The sequence below is a fragment of the Tetrao urogallus genome (genome assembly GCF_951394365.1).
Source record: "Tetrao urogallus genome assembly, chromosome: 14".
Taxonomy (NCBI): Eukaryota; Metazoa; Chordata; class Aves; order Galliformes; family Phasianidae; genus Tetrao; species Tetrao urogallus.
In genome coordinates this window covers 1045351-1063602 of record NC_136827.1, presented here as the reverse complement: position 1 = coordinate 1063602, position 18252 = coordinate 1045351, and the positions used below count along the sequence as shown (strand labels likewise).

Below are 18252 nucleotides of genomic sequence, written 5' to 3'. Positions count from 1 at the left end.
TGAAGCTCAGACTCTTTCAGACTTCTCAGCAGACTTTATTGGTTTCTGTCCCCAGGCATTCAACTCCAGGAAATACATGAGCAAAGGGAAATTCCACATTGCTTTGAATCTTCTATTATCTAATATTCCATGATCCTGACATGTTCCAGAATCATTCATTTTGACTTTACTCTGGGAAAAGAACCAAACCAAACCAAACCAACAACCAAAACTAAAACAGAGAAATAGTGCATAAAAGCAGATGTATGAACATGAAAGCTTCAGTATTAGAAAATTTACTTGTCCTTTTCCACTTAACGCTTAGGAGCAATAGCACTATCACAATTAGCTATCGCGTCTCAGTGATCCCAGCATGCATCCACCTCCAAATGTAACAAAATTTCAAAATGAACACATGAATAAAGTACTGCATCAGAGGAGATTGTCCTTGACTTCTCACACAGCACATCTCTGCTTCCCTGGTGATTTTTGGTACAATGTTGGTGCCTCCTTCATTTCAGTTGGAAGAGATCAGCCCACGAGGACCGAGATGCTTCTCCTTCTCCTCCCTTACTGATGGCTGAGCCAGGGGCTTTGATCCAAACTGGCATTCTCCTCTGCTGCCCTGGCACCCGTGCCTTCAGAAACGGGAGCTCGGTCCTGCAAAGAACACAGTGCAGGGCTGACATGGGGCCGTTAACGGCAAGCAGGTGTCAGCGAGAAGCTGGGAAGGCTCATCTGTACCGATGTGAAAGGGAGACCACTCTTCCCTGCCCAGAAGCAAAGAAACTGGAAGGCAGGGACACAGCTCTCTGACCCGGACAAGACAACATTAAAACCCTGTAACGAACCCCACGGCCCTACTAAAGCCTTGCATATCGACTTCAGAAAACCAGAAATATTTTTGGATCAAGAAGAGGGGAGCAGACACTAACGGTTCCCTCAAGAACAAATACCGTGCTTTAAAGACAACGGTAAAAAGAGGATAAAGGACGTGAGAACTCAGATAGCAACGGAGGGGAAACTGACTCCGAGGTGACAGCAGTTATGCCGTCGCCGATGCCGTGCAGGAGAAACGCGACGCCACCCATCACCGCCACGGCCTCGCCGCAGCTCCCCGCCGTCGCACAGCCGCACTCGGGGCCGAACCCTCCCTCGCAGCCTCCGTCCCCGCCTCCCTCCGTGCCCCGCACCGCGCTGCCCCCGCGCTCCCCCTCGGCCCCCGCGCGGGGCTCCGCTCCCTCACCTGCACGGCCCAGTCGCCTTCTTCTTGGCCGAGGCCGGCCGAGCACAGCGAGCTCCGCCGCTCGGCCGCGCCGTGCGGCAGCCCGGCGGGGAAGCAGGGCAAGAGCGGCCCGAGGAAGCGGAACTCGCTGTCGACGGTGCCGGCGGCGAGGCGGACGTCGTAGACGTAGCTGCGGGGCAGGGAGCCGGCGCCGCTGTCGGCGGCGGAGCGCGGGAAGGCGGGCAAGGGCCCCGGCTCGCCCCGCCGGGCCCGCCGCACGTGGGCGGCCACGGCGGCCGCCGCGCCGGCCACGAAGAGCGCGGACACGCAGGCCAAGCAGACGCTGAGGTACAGGGTGAGGCGGCCGTCGGGCTCGGCGGCCGGCGCCTCTTCGCTCGCCCGCAGGCGGCCTTCGGAGAAGCCGTCGGCCAGGGCGACGGCCAGCGTGGCGCTGGCGGAGCGCGGCGGCCGCCCGCGGTCCCGCACCAGCACCACCAGCCTGTGCCGGGCCGCGTCGCGCTCGCCCACGGCCCGCGCCGTGCGCACCTCGCCGCTGTGCAGCCCCACGCGGAACAGCCCCGGCTCCGTCGCCTTGGCCAGCTCGTAGCACAGCCACGCGTTCTGCCCCGCGTCCGCGTCCACCGCCACCACCTTGGCCACCAGGTAGCCCGCCCGCGCCCGCCGCGGCACCAGCTCGCCCAGCGCCGCGCCGCCGTCGGCCGGCGGGTGCAGCACCACGGGCGCGTTGTCGTTCTCGTCCCGCACCAGCACCCGCAGCAGCGCCGTGGCGCTCCGCGGCGGCGAGCCCCCGTCGCCGGCGACCACCGTCACCTCCACGGCGCGCACCTGCTCGTAGTCCAGCGGCCGCACCACGGACACGGCCCCGCTCTCGGCGTCCACCGACACGGCGGGCCGCTCCTCGCCCTCCTCCCGCACCAGCGCGTACCTCACGCGCCCGTTCGCGCCCGCGTCCGCGTCCGTCGCCTTCACGCTGCCGATCCGCACCGCGCCCGCCTCGTTCTCGCTCACCCACATGCTGTACGCCGCCTGCGTGAAGCGAGGCGCGTTGTCGTTCACGTCGCCGACCCGCACCCGCACGCTCTCGCGAGCGCTCAGCCGCGCCCGGCCCCGGTCCGTGGCCACGATGCTCACGTTGTACTCGGCCGCCGTCTCCCTGTCCAGGGCCGCGCTGGTGCGCAGCTCGTAGTGGTCGGCGAACGCGGCCGTCAGGCTGAACGGCACGTCGCCCTCGACGGCGCACTCCGTCCGCCCGTTGTCGCCGGAGTCGCGGTCCCGCACGCTCAGCAGGGCCACCACGGTGCGCGGCGGGGCGTCCTCGGGGATGGACGCGCTCACCGAGCTCAGCTCGATCTCCGGCGCGTTGTCGTTCACGTCCAGCACCTCCACGTGCACTTTGCAGTGCGCAGACAGACCGCCGCCGTCCGTGGCTCTCACCACGAGCTGGTGAGTCTTTGCTTCTTCATAATCCAGACTGCCTAAAACCCGAATGTCCCCGGTCACAGGGTTCAGATCAAAGAGCTCTCGGGATCCTTCCGATGTCTGTGTGAACTCGTACCGCACTTTGCCGTTGGTTCCTTCGTCGGGATCCGCGGCCGACACCCGCACCACCAGCTGCCCCGGGGGGCTGTTCTCGGCCACGCGCACCTCGTACACCTCCCGCGAGAACACCGGCATGTTGTCGTTGGCATCCAGCACCACCACCCGCACCTCAGCCGTGCCCGACCTGGGCGGCGAGCCCCCGTCCGTGGCCGTGAGCACCAAATGCAGCTCCCGCTGCTCCTCGCGGTCCAAAGACTTCTCAAGAACGAGTTTCATGAATTCAGCATCCGCTTTCCCTTTTTCTAGAGCTAGGGAGAAATACGAATTCGCGGAGAGGCTATAATTCTGTAATCCGTTGATCCCAACGTCCCTGTCCTGGGCGCTATCTAGAGGGAACCGAGATCCAGGCATCGCCGTTTCGGGTATCTCCAGAACCACCTCCTTCTGCGGGAACACGGGGGAGTTGTCGTTCACGTCGCGAAGCTCCACCTCCCCGCGGATCAGCTGCACCGGGTTCTCAAAGAAAAGCTTGAAGAAGAGCGCGCAGCTCTCGCTGTGCGGACAGATCCGCTCTCGGTCCAGCGTCTCCGTGACCGTCAGGACGCCGCTGTGCGGATCGAGGCGGAAATGCTGCTCGCTCCCCTCGGACACCACGCGCGCCTTGCGAGCCGCCAGCTGGCTCGGAGAAAGCCCCAGGTCCCGGGCGACGTTGCCCACCCACGAGTCCCTCGCCATTTCCTCCGACACGGAATAGCGCAGCGTCTCGGCCCCGCTCTCCCACACGCAAACGCACACGAGCCACAGCACCACTCGCCTCTGGCCGCCGCCGCTCCGGCTCCCGCTCGCCGTCCCTCTCCGCCACGGCCGGCCTTTCCCGGCGCCCTCCATGCCTCGCCGCCTCGCTCGCCGGCCCCGACGCGCCGCGCTGCCGCTCGCCGACCCCAAGCCGCCGCACTTTGACAGCGCCTCGGCCCCGAAGCCCCCCAGCGCCCGGCTCCGTGCCCCGCCGCCCTTCCCGAGCGGCTCGCACGGCTCTTCTGCGCGCCTGCGCCTGAAAGCGCGCTGCGGCCACAGGGAGCTGCCGCTCCGTGGACAACATCCCCACCCAGCGGCGCGACGCCGAATTGCTCCTTCTCCGCCTTCCCACCAGTTCCCGGTTCCAATCTCCTTTCCCCTTGCACACACGATCCTGAAAGTGGAATGGAAACTCGCCGCTTTTGGCAGCAGGTATCCGCTCTGGGTATCACTTCTCAGGTCTCCATGGCAAATTCTTTCCTCCGCGCTCTGCGATTTTTGCAAAATGTTTTGTCTTTTCCATTGGTGCTGTTGTTCTGTTTTCTTCTTTTTCTCTTCTTTTTAATCTGCAGACAGTAATTGACTAGAGAGGAGACGAGACACATAGCATTACTGAATGTGTTAATTGATGCCAGATAGCTAACAGGGAAAGGTGTGTACAGGGAATTGAAATGATTTTCCAGTACTCTGAGTTGCTGTCACATTAGAAAGATAATTCTCCTCTAGGACTGAATCCTCATAATGTTTTCTTCACATTGGGTGAGGCACTGCAGTTCACCTGCACGACCCAGGGCTCTCATGTTTTCCTGTGTGAAAGGCATTACTCTTCCTTGACATGACAAACATATTGCACGTGTGCTTGATTTTATCACAACACAACAAAGCTCCCACACCTATCTGAAAGTTGTCCCCAGTTGTACACAAACAAATAAAAAAGATGGAAACCGCTTTCACAATTTGTAGATACAGATGTTTGGGAACTCCAAAAATCCTGCTATAAAGAGGGCAGAGGAAGGGAAGGAAAAGGAAGGCATAGATTCGGTCACCCTTGTATTATAGTCTTCCTTTAAGTATTGGGAGGCCACAATGAGGTCTCCCCAGATCCCCAGATCCTCTTCCAGGCCAAACAAACCAGTCTACTTCAGGCTTTGTCCACAGCCCAGATTCTTCACTCTTCTGATGATCTTCATGGCCTCCCTTCATTCTGCTCCAACTGCTCCACATCATTGCTGGTGGCCACAGACCTGGACACGGTTCTCCAAGCGGATCCTAAAGAGAGCAAAGCAGAGAGGGACATTCACCTCCCTCACTCTGCTAGCTATCTCTCTTTTTGGATGGAACCCAGAATACAGATGGACATCTGGGCTGCATGCATGCAATTATGGCTCATGTCCACCAGAAACTCCAAGTCCTTCTCCACAGGGCTGCTCTCAGTTCTTCCCCAATACTGTACTCAAAACTGTGATAGATCTGATCCAAGTGCAACACCTTACACTCCAACTTGTTGAACCTCATTCATTTCACACAGGCTCCCTATTCAAGTCCCTTGGGATAGCATCCTTTCCTTCTGTTGTATCAGCAGCACCAGTCACATTAGTGCAAGCAGCAAACTTGTTGAGGTTGCCTTTGATCCCACTGACGAGATTCACTGACAAGGATGTTGAAGAGCACTGGTCCCAAAAGTAGTGGGACCTCTCTCTAGGAGACATCACTCATCTCCAGTCTCCACCTGGACGTGGAGCTCTTGACCAGAATCCCATGGCTGTGACCATCCAACCAGTTCCTTATCCACTGAATAGTCCACCATTCAAATCCAAATGCTTCCAACTTACAGTGAAAGTTGTTGTGTGGGACCATTCCAGAGGCCTTGCACAAGTCCACATGGAGGACATCACTTACTCTTCCCTTGCCTAATGAAGCTGTTACTGCACCATAGAAGTACACCAGGTGGATCAGACAGGATCTGCCCTTGGTGAAGCAATGTTGGCTGTGTCAGATCATCTCCCTTAATTGCATAAGTCTTAACATGGCTTCTAGGAGAATCTGTTCCCTGATCTTCTCTGGCACAGACAGGAGGTTCATGGGTCTGCAGTTTCCCAGCTCTTCTCAGTAGGCAACATCCTTGCCCACCCTTCCTTGCCTAACTCCAGTAAACAGGTTGTATTTCTTCACTGCAGTGTTCCAGTTGTGTGAAGCTTCTCACCACATTTCCACGATAACAAATAGGTAATACTTTTCCCAGGTCCTACATTGTGGTTTATAGCTCTTTCTTATTTCCCATGATGCACGCATTGCGATAGAGGAACTTCAGGTGGACTTCAAGATGCGTTACCTTCTTAGAGGTTCCCTCCCTAACTCCTTTCAAACAACTCTGAGGGAGGAGAACATTACCTGTGCTCCCAATCCTTTCAGCATCATTCCAAAGGATATGAATTCCATTGATGTTTTCTTGTCCACTCTTTGCAAACTCCCTGAATCTTCTTGACAAAGCAGAATAGAGTAGCTCTCCAGCTTTGTCAGGTATGGGAGCCTCTTCTTGTTAATGCAAAGGCAGGCCATCAACTTCACTCAGATGCAGCCATTGTTGTGCTTTCCTCTTCCATTCCTTTGGCTTGGCTTTGGAAGCACGACAGGCTAAACAGCATCTGAGACCAAGACAGTTTTTTATCTTTCCCTTCCCTCTTTCCATGCATGCAATGCACCCATCCTTCCATCCATTTGGAATTGTTACCAACTCACAAATTACAATTGTTACTAGCCACAGAAGAATTTCGAGTAAAATCAACTGTAGGCCAAGTGGTTGAGTAGAGAAAATTGGGAACATGGCTTGCAGAGGGATTGCTAGATCACAGCCTGAACCAGTGGTTGAGCCCCAGGTGAGAAGGGATGGCTAAGCCAGGGAACTCAGGTGCAAGCAACGTACCTGAGTGACTGGAAGGGGTGGATCCAGGCTCCATCCCTTCTCACCCCCATTTCAGGGTTAGCAGAAAACGGAGCAGCGTCTCTCTGAATAGAGATTGCACGTCTCTTGAGCAGTTGTTACAAGGGGTGAGCCTCTTTGCACACACAGCTCTTCATTCATGTCTTGCAAAAATGACAGTGACACCTGGGATCCATCTGCTAATGCTCCTGACAGGACCTTGGCACCTCAAGGAGAGGAGAGTGGATCCAAAACCTTGCTTATTGTTGTCTTCATATTGATTCCACTATGGCTGGGGACAGACCCAGGAAGAGGAGAGCCTCCCAAGACACTTCCCACTCTGACAGACCTCAACTCACAAATGGCACGTTGTTCTTCATCCTCAGACGTAGAAGTGTGTGAAAGGAAATATAGACACATAGGGTCTGTATATAACATAGCACTAGTTTGCCTGTCCAAACCTACCTGAACCACTTCAGTCCTAGAAGCTTTATCCACCTGCTGGTTGCTTTCATGTCGTTTAACACGTTGTGTAACTCTTGGGTGCGAGTGCATCTTATGTGATACACTTTCCTAATCTTGTTCTCTACACGGGCAGGAATTTCCTTCCTATGTGCAGAAGACTTGATGGGTTTGCCTCCTTGTTGCCATGCACTCTGCTTCCATGGTTGTAGCAAATTCCAGGGAGTGTTTTCCATCATTCATGAGTGAGATTAGTGACAAAGCACTCATCACTTCTCTCATTTGCAATATCTAAAGCACCCAATTCACCCCTCCTTCAGTGGTTTCTTTAACTTCTCCTGTATGACGCAGTACTCTGCTCCATGCTGCTGTGTGGTCAGGGATCAGAAGGTTATTGCCTCCTGTATGGGTTATGACCATAAGTTGACATTTGCAGTCATTGTGTCCTCAGGGGCAACTGATAGTAACAGAGACGGTCCCTCCTTCAGACAGAAGGGCCAGGCACAGGGCCTGGAGAAACTGCAGGGCCTGTTTTGAGGGTTGGAGCACCTGCAGGGCCTGCTGCAGGAACTGGAGCAACTGTAAGGCTTGTCATGGGACTTGGAGCAACCACGTGTGTTAAGTGGGTTGGAGCAACCACAGGGCCTCTTGTGAGAGCTGGAGAAACGACACTGCGTGTAATGAGAATTGGAGCAACCAGAGACGTTTTGAGACACTGGGTAACTGCAGGGTCTGTGTCATGCATTGGAGTAACCACAAGGCCTCTCATGGGAGTTGAAGAAACAACAGTGATTATCAGTGGGAATGCAGTGACTCCAGGGCCTGTTTTGAGAGCTGGTGAAACTACAGGTCCTCACACAAGATTTGAAGCAACCACAGGCTGTGATGGAGGAGCTGGAGCAACTGCAGGGCAGATAGCAGGGCTGCAGTAACTACAGGCCTGTGGCGGCAGTTGGAGCAGCCACAGAGCACGGAGCAGGGCTTGGAGCCACCACAGCAACTGGCACAGGCCTCAAAGCAACCACAGGCACTGCAGGGAGGGCTGAAGAAACTGCCGGGCCTATCACAGCAGTTGCAGCAGCCGCAGGGCCTGTCACGTTGTCATCAGAGTTAGAGACCTGCTCTTCCCTTCTCTTGAGTGTGCTGATTAGCACTGATAAATGGCAGTAGGCATAGGCCAAGCCCCAGCACGTGGCAGTGATTGCTGTCTCTCTACAGTTGCCAGAGTGATGGCGTATCTGCTGCAAACAGTTTCCCAGTTCTTCTGGATCCTGCACTTGTTTTTGGGTGTAGATCCAAAGCACTGATGGTGCCCAGTCTTCTAGAGTGCTGCTAGTATCCTCCCTCACACTCTGATAATCGTAAATTACTAGTCTGGCAGGCAGTCCTGACAGTAATGAGAAATAGAAACATAGAAAACATTTCTACACTTTTCTGCAACATTTCACACAGAGGGTGGTGACACACTGGGACAGTTGCCCAGAGAGACTGTGGATACCCCATCCCTGGAGGCATTCAAGGCCAGGTTGGATGTGGCTCTGGACAGCCTGGTCTGGTGGTTGGCGACCCTGCACGTAGCAGGGGGTTGAAACCAGATGATCATTGTGGTCCTTTTCAGCCCAAGCCATTTTTTAATTCTGTGATGCTGTGACAACAAGAGATGCACAGTGCAATTGCTCACCACCCACAGAGCAATACTCATCCAGCCCCCAAGCAGAAACTGCCCCCAGTTTCAGCCAACTCTCCCAGTTTCTCATTATGCATTTTGTCACATGAGTTGGAATATCCGTTTCGCCAGGTTAGGTCACCTCTCCTGAATCCATCCCCCCAGCTTCTTGCACACCCACAGCCCCTTTACTGGCTGGATAGCACAAAAAGCTGAAACGTCTTCAACTGTGCAGCACTGCTCAACAACAACTAAAACATCGCTGTGTTCTCAACATTGTTTTGCTCCTCAAAGCAAAACACAGCATCACTCTAGAAAGTAAATCAGCTCTATTCCATCTGAATACAGGACCATCAGACACACAGAAATTAGGAGCAAAAGCCAGCCGTAGGCAAACGGCATCAGCAGATAAGGTTGGGCACTTGGCTCCTCATTCATTCCATGCAAGAACAGCACAGACACTCAGTATGCTTTCTTTTAAGCCCTGACCTCTGCTCCTGAACGTCCCAAGGTGGACCTGTAATCATTCCTTACTCACCTATGCTACCACCACATTTAGGAACAGATGCAGGCTGAGAACAGATTCACAGACCTCTCCTGCTCTGACTCCCCACAGCTCATGGAAAGGGCTGTCCGTCAACATCACCAGTAGAAAGGCTTTAAACAATGAGTGATCCTTAATGGAGCTGAGAGCTAGAATGGTATCTGCACATCAAACGATGCAGCCCTTATATTAAAACTCAAATTTTTTTAGATTTCCCAGTAGATTTTATTGGTTTTGTAACCACACATTCAAATCATGGAAATACAGGAGTGAAATGAAGTATCAGAAATATCACATTGCTCTGAATTCTCTGCTGTCTTACACATGATGTTCCAGAAATGCTCTAGAACCATACATTTAGACATGAGATTAGAAAACCAAACCAAATTGCAATAAATGTGTCAAAGAGCATCCTGTACAGCAACCAAGAAACTCCTGCCTCACTGTGCACTGTGTGAATGTCAGCCATCACTACAGCAGCCAGCTACTCAGTGTTAATAAAGAATGCCTTTGCTGGCAATATTCAGCTTGGATAAACAGCGATACAGCATGGCATGGAATAGATACCATTACTACACAGCCCACCTGACAGCAAAAAAGAAAGCATGAAACCTGAATTACAAAAATGTTCAGCATATTTTCTTTCTATGTTTAACTTAATACCTGGAAGCAATTGCATTATCAGTATTACAAATTATATCACATAATTCCCAGCATGCGTCCAACCCCAAACATAATAAAACTGCAGAATAAACAACGAATACAGCGCTGCTTAAGAGGAGTGTCCTTGCGCTCTCACAGAGCAGCACGGCAATTCCCTGGTACATTTTTGGTGCACGCTGGGTCTCTCCTTCATTTCAATTGGAAGAGATCAGCCCACGAGGACCGAGATGCTTCTCCTTCTCCTCCCTTACTGATGGCTGAGCCAGGGGCTTTGATCCAAACTGGCATTCTCCTCTGCTGCCCTGGCACCCGTGCCTTCAGAGACGGGAGCTCCGCCCTGCAAAGAACACAGTGCAGGGCTGACATGGGGCCGTTAACGGCAAGCAGGTGTCAGCGAGAAACTGGGAAGGCTCATCTGAACCGATGTGAATGGGACACCACTCTTCCTGCCCAAAGGCAAAGAAAGAGGAGGGTGGAGACACAGCTCTCGGACCCAAGCAGGACAACATTAAAACCCCGTAATGAACCCCTTAGCCCCTTAGCAAAGCCTTGCATATCGACTTCAGAAAACCAGAAATATTTTTGGATCAAGAAGAGGGGAGCAGACACTAACGGTTCCCTCAAGAACAAATACCGTGCTTTAAAGACAACGGTAAAAAGAGGATAAAGGACGTGAGAACTCAGATAGCAACGGAGGGGAAACTGACTCCGAGGTGACAGCAGTTATGCCGTCGCCGATGCCGTGCAGGAGAAACGCGACGCCACCCATCACCGCCACGGCCTCGCCGCAGCTCCCCGCCGTCGCACAGCCGCACTCGGGGCCGAACCCTCCCTCGCAGCCTCCGTCCCCGCCTCCCTCCGTGCCCCGCACCGCGCTGCCCCCGCGCTCCCCCTCGGCCCCCGCGCGGGGCTCCGCTCCCTCACCTGCACGGCCCAGTCGCCTTCTTCTTGGCCGAGGCCGGCCGAGCACAGCGAGCTCCGCCGCTCGGCCGCGCCGTGCGGCAGCCCGGCGGGGAAGCAGGGCAAGAGCGGCCCGAGGAAGCGGAACTCGCTGTCGACGGTGCCGGCGGCGAGGCGGACGTCGTAGACGTAGCTGCGGGGCAGGGAGCCGGCGCCGCTGTCGGCGGCGGAGCGCGGGAAGGCGGGCAAGGGCCCCGGCTCGCCCCGCCGGGCCCGCCGCACGTGGGCGGCCACGGCGGCCGCCGCGCCGGCCACGAAGAGCGCGGACACGCAGGCCAAGCAGACGCTGAGGTACAGGGTGAGGCGGCCGTCGGGCTCGGCGGCCGGCGCCTCTTCGCTCGCCCGCAGGCGGCCTTCGGAGAAGCCGTCGGCCAGGGCGACGGCCAGCGTGGCGCTGGCGGAGCGCGGCGGCCGCCCGCGGTCCCGCACCAGCACCACCAGCCTGTGCCGGGCCGCGTCGCGCTCGCCCACGGCCCGCGCCGTGCGCACCTCGCCGCTGTGCAGCCCCACGCGGAACAGCCCCGGCTCCGTCGCCTTGGCCAGCTCGTAGCACAGCCACGCGTTCTGCCCCGCGTCCGCGTCCACCGCCACCACCTTGGCCACCAGGTAGCCCGCCCGCGCCCGCCGCGGCACCAGCTCGCCCAGCGCCGCGCCGCCGTCGGCCGGCGGGTGCAGCACCACGGGCGCGTTGTCGTTCTCGTCCCGCACCAGCACCCGCAGCAGCGCCGTGGCGCTCCGCGGCGGCGAGCCCCCGTCGCCGGCGACCACCGTCACCTCCACGGCGCGCACCTGCTCGTAGTCCAGCGGCCGCACCACGGACACGGCCCCGCTCTCGGCGTCCACCGACACGGCGGGCCGCTCCTCGCCCTCCTCCCGCACCAGCGCGTACCTCACGCGCCCGTTCGCGCCCGCGTCCGCGTCCGTCGCCTTCACGCTGCCGATCCGCACCGCGCCCGCCTCGTTCTCGCTCACCCACATGCTGTACGCCGCCTGCGTGAAGCGAGGCGCGTTGTCGTTCACGTCGCCGACCCGCACCCGCACGCTCTCGCGAGCGCTCAGCCGCGCCCGGCCCCGGTCCGTGGCCACGATGCTCACGTTGTACTCGGCCGCCGTCTCCCTGTCCAGGGCCGCGCTGGTGCGCAGCTCGTAGTGGTCGGCGAACGCGGCCGTCAGGCTGAACGGCACGTCGCCCTCGACGGCGCACTCCGTCCGCCCGTTGTCGCCGGAGTCGCGGTCCCGCACGCTCAGCAGGGCCACCACGGTGCGCGGCGGGGCGTCCTCGGGGATGGACGCGCTCACCGAGCTCAGCTCGATCTCCGGCGCGTTGTCGTTCACGTCCAGCACCTCCACGTGCACTTTGCAGTGCGCAGACAGACCGCCGCCGTCCGTGGCTTTGACCTCAATCTCGTGGTATTCCGCTTCCTCGAAGTCCAGATTCCCCGAGACCCGAATCTCCCCTGTCTCAGCGTCCAAATAAAAGAGATGTCGGGAACCCTCCGTTGTCTGTGAGAAGTCGTACCGCACTTTGCCGTTGGTTCCTTCGTCGGGATCCGCGGCCGACACCCGCACCACCAGCTGCCCCGGGGGGCTGTTCTCGGCCACGCGCACCTCGTACACCTCCCGCGAGAACACCGGCATGTTGTCGTTGGCATCCAGCACCACCACCCGCACCTCAGCCGTGCCCGACCTGGGCGGCGAGCCCCCGTCCGTGGCCGTGAGCACCAAATGCAGCTCCCGCTGCTCCTCGCGGTCCAAAGGACTCTCAAGGACGATTTTGACATACTTGGCACTGCCTTTTCCTTTCTCTAGAGCTAGGGAGAAATGCGAATTTGGGGAGAGGCTGTAATTCTGTAAACCGTTATTCCCCACGTCCTTATCCCGCGCTGCTTCTAATGGGAAACGAGACCCAATAGATGCCGTTTCAGGTATCTCCAGAACCACTTCCTTCTGCGGGAACACGGGGGAGTTGTCGTTCACGTCGCGAAGCTCCACCTCCCCGCGGATCAGCTGCACCGGGTTCTCAAAGAAAAGCTTGAAGAAGAGCGCGCAGCTCTCGCTGTGCGGACAGATCCGCTCTCGGTCCAGCGTCTCCGTGACCGTCAGGACGCCGCTGTGCGGATCGAGGCGGAAATGCTGCTCGCTCCCCTCGGACACCACGCGCGCCTTGCGAGCCGCCAGCTGGCTCGGAGAAAGCCCCAGGTCCCGGGCGACGTTGCCCACCCACGAGTCCCTCGCCATTTCCTCCGACACGGAATAGCGCAGCGTCTCGGCCCCGCTCTCCCACACGCAAACGCACACGAGCCACAGCACCACTCGCCTCTGGCCGCCGCCGCTCCGGCTCCCGCTCGCCGTCCCTCTCCGCCACGGCCGGCCTTTCCCGGCGCCCTCCATGCCTCGCCGCCTCGCTCGCCGGCCCCGACGCGCCGCGCTGCCGCTCGCCGGCCCCAAGCCGCCGCACTTTGACAGCGCCTCGGCCCCGAAGCCCCCCAGCGCCCGGCTCCGTGCCCCGCCGCCCTTCCCGAGCGGCTCGCACGGCTCTTCTGCGCGCCTGCGCCTGAAAGCGCGCTGCGGCCACAGGGAGCTGCCGCTCCGTGGACAACATCCCCACCCAGCGGCGCGACGCCGAATTGCTCCTGCGTCTTTTCTGCTTGGCTCGTGCTCCCTGTTGTAATCCTGAGCATTTTTCTATTGGTTTCGTAGTGCTGTTTTCCATTTTTTTTCTGTCTTGTTTATCCGCGCAGGACCTTTAGAAACTTTATCGGACTGGAGAATCACACATGTGTGAGAATGTGAGTATGAGAGACAGTGCGAGAACCCTAACAAGGAAAAGTCTTGGAAGGAAATGCTTCGATTGCAGCTTCATTCGCCATTAAGCAATATTCTCTTGTTTTGTTCTGAGTCATTCGCTGATGCCTTCATAACTTCTTTTTTAAAAAATTCGTAACTGTGTTAATAGCAGAAAGTTGCAAACGCGTTGGTCTCAATATTTCCTTCCTTCCTTCCTTCATTCCTTCCTTCCTTCCTTCCTTCCTTGCTTCCTTGCTTCCTTCCTTCCTTGCTTCCTTCCTTCCTTCCTTCCTTCCTTCCTTCCTTCCTTCCTTCCTTCCTTCCTTCCTTCCTTCCTTCCTTCCTTCCTTCCTTCCTTCCTTCCTTCCTTCCTTCCTTCCTTCCTTCCATTTCCATCCATGCATCCATCCATCCATCAGTTGGGGATGTGTCCATCTCTGAAGTTTCTATTTTTTCAGCAACACCGAGACTTGTAAAACCAGCCATTGCCCAACTACATCAATAGATGGAGTTTGGAATATGACTCTTAAAACTCACTCCATGCAGAAATAACAGTGACACCTGGGTTCCACTTGTTTATTCCCTCAGCAGTGCTTCTGATTGACCCTCTTCTCTCTTCTGATTGACTCTCTTCTCAGAGAGAAGGTGGATCTGGAATCTTGCTTTACTGTAAGGTGCTTCATGAGTGATGAGGTGCTATGAGGTACCATCATGGTAGTGAACAGATCCAGGCTGAGAAGTGCTTCCATGGGCACTTCTCACTCCAGCTCTCCTCCGTTCACAGGGAGATGTTCTCCTTCAGCATCAGGTGCAGAAGAGGTATAAGACTAACAGTGATCCTTCACAAATTCTTAGGTAGAATATCTTTGCACATCAGAAGATAGTGCCCTTAAAATGAGGCTTTCAGATTTTAGAGGAATGTGAAATACAATAGGGAACTTACTCTGCAGCATTTGAGAGCTAACGCTTCTTTTTTCCTTTGAGTCACTGCAATGAAACGGGTACTTATGATAGGAAAAGCAAAACGTAGCTGAAGGAGCATTGTGTGTAGGACAGAGTAAGGAACAAAAGCCACAATAAGATGTATAGTCTATAAGAATGTGTCAGAGACTTCTCTTATATCTTTCAGATATCACATAGTGATGTAGCAGGCTTCCTCTACTTTTTATTTAGTGATGACTTCTTTATCCAAAGAAGGTAACTCAGAAACAGTTCTCCTCTTGAAGATTTGTATTTTATTCTTAGGAAAGAGCCACAGCAACTTGTTCCAGTCAGTTCCAGTTGTGTCTCCATATTTCAGAACACAGCATTCCTGAAAGAATATTCATCCCGCATTTCTGCAGTCTGAACAATTCCCGTTTCCAAAATGTTGCTCTTCCATCTGAAATTCACGTCAGCCGGGTGAAATCTCAGAGCTGCCACGTCGTGTACAGCTCCTCTCAGACGAAAGCTTAAGCTTCTTCTCCATCACTGCCTCGCAGCACTGAGAACCCTCCTCTCCGGCTCACATCAGCAGCACCGATTCTTTCCCGAACCGCCGTGATTTCCATTTCCATGGCCGCTTGCAGAGATGAAGGTTCGCTCCCCTCCTGCACTTTCCAGCCGCTCCCCAAGTCGGGTTTCTCCTCTCTTTTCTCTTCCCTCTACCCTCTATTCTCTTCTCTGTCTCCTCTCTGAATTCCCAACGCTCTCGCAGAGCTGCAGCCCTGAGCTGCCCTCTGGATAGAAGCGTGAGAAAAGCCAGGAGAATCGTTCACCTTCTGGCTCTCCATTATACTGCACTTACCGGCCTATAATCCTGTTTGAGGCTTTCCGAGACCCAAACGAGCCTCCTCTCTGCGTTCAGTCCTAAGCTCCCCCGTCTCTCCGCTAAAAGTAAACGTCTTTCTCGCGGTGCTTACCAACCAATGGGCTCTGCCTGGCTCCAGATTCCTCAGGAACGGCGGATGGCATCAGCAGGCAGCGGAAAGCTCGGCTGATTTTCCCCTTCCTTCCCATTCTCAATCCTGCTTTTCTCTCTTGGCGTTTTTCCTGATGGTTCTCCGTGCGGCAGATCCTTTGGAAGGGCTTTGAGCTGGGACGTTATTCCAGTGCAGCCGAGCTATTTCGGCTAAAGATCTCGCAGCGAACGGCAGCCCAGCAGCATCCGGCTGGTTCTCGGTTCTGTCCGCGCTCGGCAGCGGCCAACAGCGGCACTGGGCGTCCAGCACAGGAACTACACTTGGCCGCCTGTCACCAACCTCAGCGCCTCCTCGCAGTATCACTCAGATCCAACTTTCCACCTACCGTCAGTATTGGACATTCAGCCATGTCACACGGTACCACCTCTACACGTTTCTTGAACGCCTGCAGGGACAGTGACTGCCCCACATCTCTGGGCAGCCTGTTCCAATCCTCAGTCAGGTCTCATCTGCTAATAGAGCAAATTAAGAAATACTCTTCCCACCTGAAGCACTTGGCAAATAGACACTCTTTCTTAGTGCTCTGCTACTACTCTTAATAGTCATCTGGTTTGACACTAATAATCCAAGCCAGTATGGAACATTCTGTACAAACCAGATGTGAAATGATTTGAGAAAGAGATATTCTGGGCACACATAGGGAGAACTGATTGTGCAGAACATCTTCTGGAAGTCAGAGAGATCATCTGGGAGTTTTCAAGTACACACAGGCTGCAGGAGGGTGGATGGTGATAGGACAAGGGGGAATGGTCTTAAACTGAGACAGGGGAGGTTTAGGTTGGATATGAGCAGGAAGTTTTTCACACAGAGGGTGGTGAGGCACTGGAACAGGTTGCTCAAGGAGGCTGTGGATGCCCCATCCCTGGAAGCATTGAAGACCAGACTGGATGTGGCTCTGGGCAGCCTGGTCTGGTGCTTGGCGACCTGCACACAGCACGGGATTGAAACCAGGTGATCATTGTGGTCCTTTTCAACCCAGGCCATTCTATAATTCTGTGATAAGGAGGCTCAGAACTTTGCATATTTTGTTTTTCACAAGAGGATCTCTGTTGTGTGTGTTTCTCCTAAAGTGACACGAAGAACCAATTCAGTATTAATATCAGCACATTTCCTTCTAGGTAGTAGTACTTCCTTTCTACTAATGCCAGCTCATGAGGATATCTGCTCTAAAATCTCTCTTTGATATATTGCAGCTTTGGAGAATGAAGTGAAATTCCCTGCTTCAAATGACTTATATTTGTATGCATTCCCAGAGACATTCTGATAGGTGCATTCTCCGGTTTCCAAAGATAATACTGAACAGAAGACACCTGTCAGACATTTGCCCATTTCCTTTGCTTTCTACATCTTTTGGAGGCAAGAAATTCTGATTCTCATCTCTGTGGTCCCAGCAGTCTCAATACTTCCCATTTAAAAATGAGTCTTCCTCAGCTTCAGCACTTTATTTGTACTGATGCCTTTTGAAGCCAGCTAAGTAATTACTCTCATCACTGTGGGTTTTGTGATCAGTGAGATCCGGGTCTTCCATCTTCATCCTCATCCTCAGTTTAAACACGCAGAAAATTCTCTTCATAAATCCTTCAGACAGCAAGTTTTCACATATCCTAAGATCTCAAGTGGCCCACAAATATTATCTTAGTCTCTGTTTTAGATGCTCTCTTGTCAATCCCCTTGACAGTGGGATTGAGTGTGCACTCAGCAAGTTTGTGGATAATGCCAAGCTGTGTGGTGCTGTCAGCACACTCAAGGGAAGGAATGTCATCCAGAGGGATTTGGACAGACTGGAGAGGTGGGCGTATGTGAACCTCATGAAGTTCAACAAGGAAAAGTGTAGTGTCCAACTACACTTAGGGCAATCCCAAACATAAACTCAGGCTGGATGGTAAGAGGATTGAGAGCAGCTCTGTAGAGAAGGAATTGAGGGTATTAATGGCTAAAAAGCTCAGCATGAGCCAGCAGAGTGTGTTTGCAGCTCAGAAGGCCAACTGTGTCCTGGACTGCATCTGGAATAGGGCAGAAGGGGGCCAAAAGAGTGCACAGAGGGCTGGATCACCTCTCATATGAAGAGAAGTGGGGAGTTGGGGTTGTTCAGCCTGGGGAAGAGAAGACTCAGTGGGGACCTTAGAGCTGCATTCCAGCACATAGTGGGGGCCTAGAAAATAACCTCTGGTGGGACGCATTAATGGCAAATGTAGTGTCAGGACAAGAAGTAATGGATTTAAAACAGAGTTGGTCTAGATTAGATATCAGGAACAAATTCTCTACTGTGAGGATGGGGAGACACTGGCACAGGCTGCCGAGAGAAGCTGAATGTCCCATTTTTGGCAGTGTTCAAGGCCAGACTGGATGGGGCTTTTGGCAGACTGGTCTAGTGGGATCCAGTCCAGACCATTCAACTGTTCTGTGATCTCTAAGTTAATGTCATTTGTGAAGAAATCGAATCTATGGACATATTTTTAACGGTTTTGCATCCATTTTTTTCATGTCTACTTCCAGAGTTTTCTGGAGTGAGGTTTCCAGTTGACAAGGAGGAGAAAGCGCATGGAAAAATAGCATGATGAACAGACAAGCAGCACAAAATTGCCAAGCAGTTCAAACCCACTGTATCAGTAGTCCCAGCTTTCTATATTTTCTCAAAGCAATAGAGGAGAATAAGATGATTGTAATACTGGAATAGCCTTGAAAAAGAATTCAGGGACAGAAGGGCCACAAAGGCATCACAGGAACAAG

General features: G+C 54.6%; 2 pseudogenes across 2 annotated transcripts; both read right to left on the bottom strand.

Annotated features, from left to right (window-relative positions):
* Window positions 1–549: 549 nt before the first annotated feature.
* On the bottom strand, window positions 550–3863 carry LOC306951843 (protocadherin beta-15-like; annotated as a pseudogene). Its single transcript has 2 exons — window positions 1226–3863; window positions 550–639 (listed from the first exon to the last, which is right to left on the bottom strand). The product of its transcript is annotated as a protocadherin beta-15-like (transcript).
* Window positions 3864–10061: 6198 nt separating this feature from the next.
* Window positions 10062–13376, bottom strand: LOC306951836 (protocadherin beta-15-like; annotated as a pseudogene). Its single transcript has 2 exons — window positions 10739–13376; window positions 10062–10151 (listed from the first exon to the last, which is right to left on the bottom strand). The product of its transcript is annotated as a protocadherin beta-15-like (transcript).
* Window positions 13377–18252: the final 4876 nt, after the last annotated feature.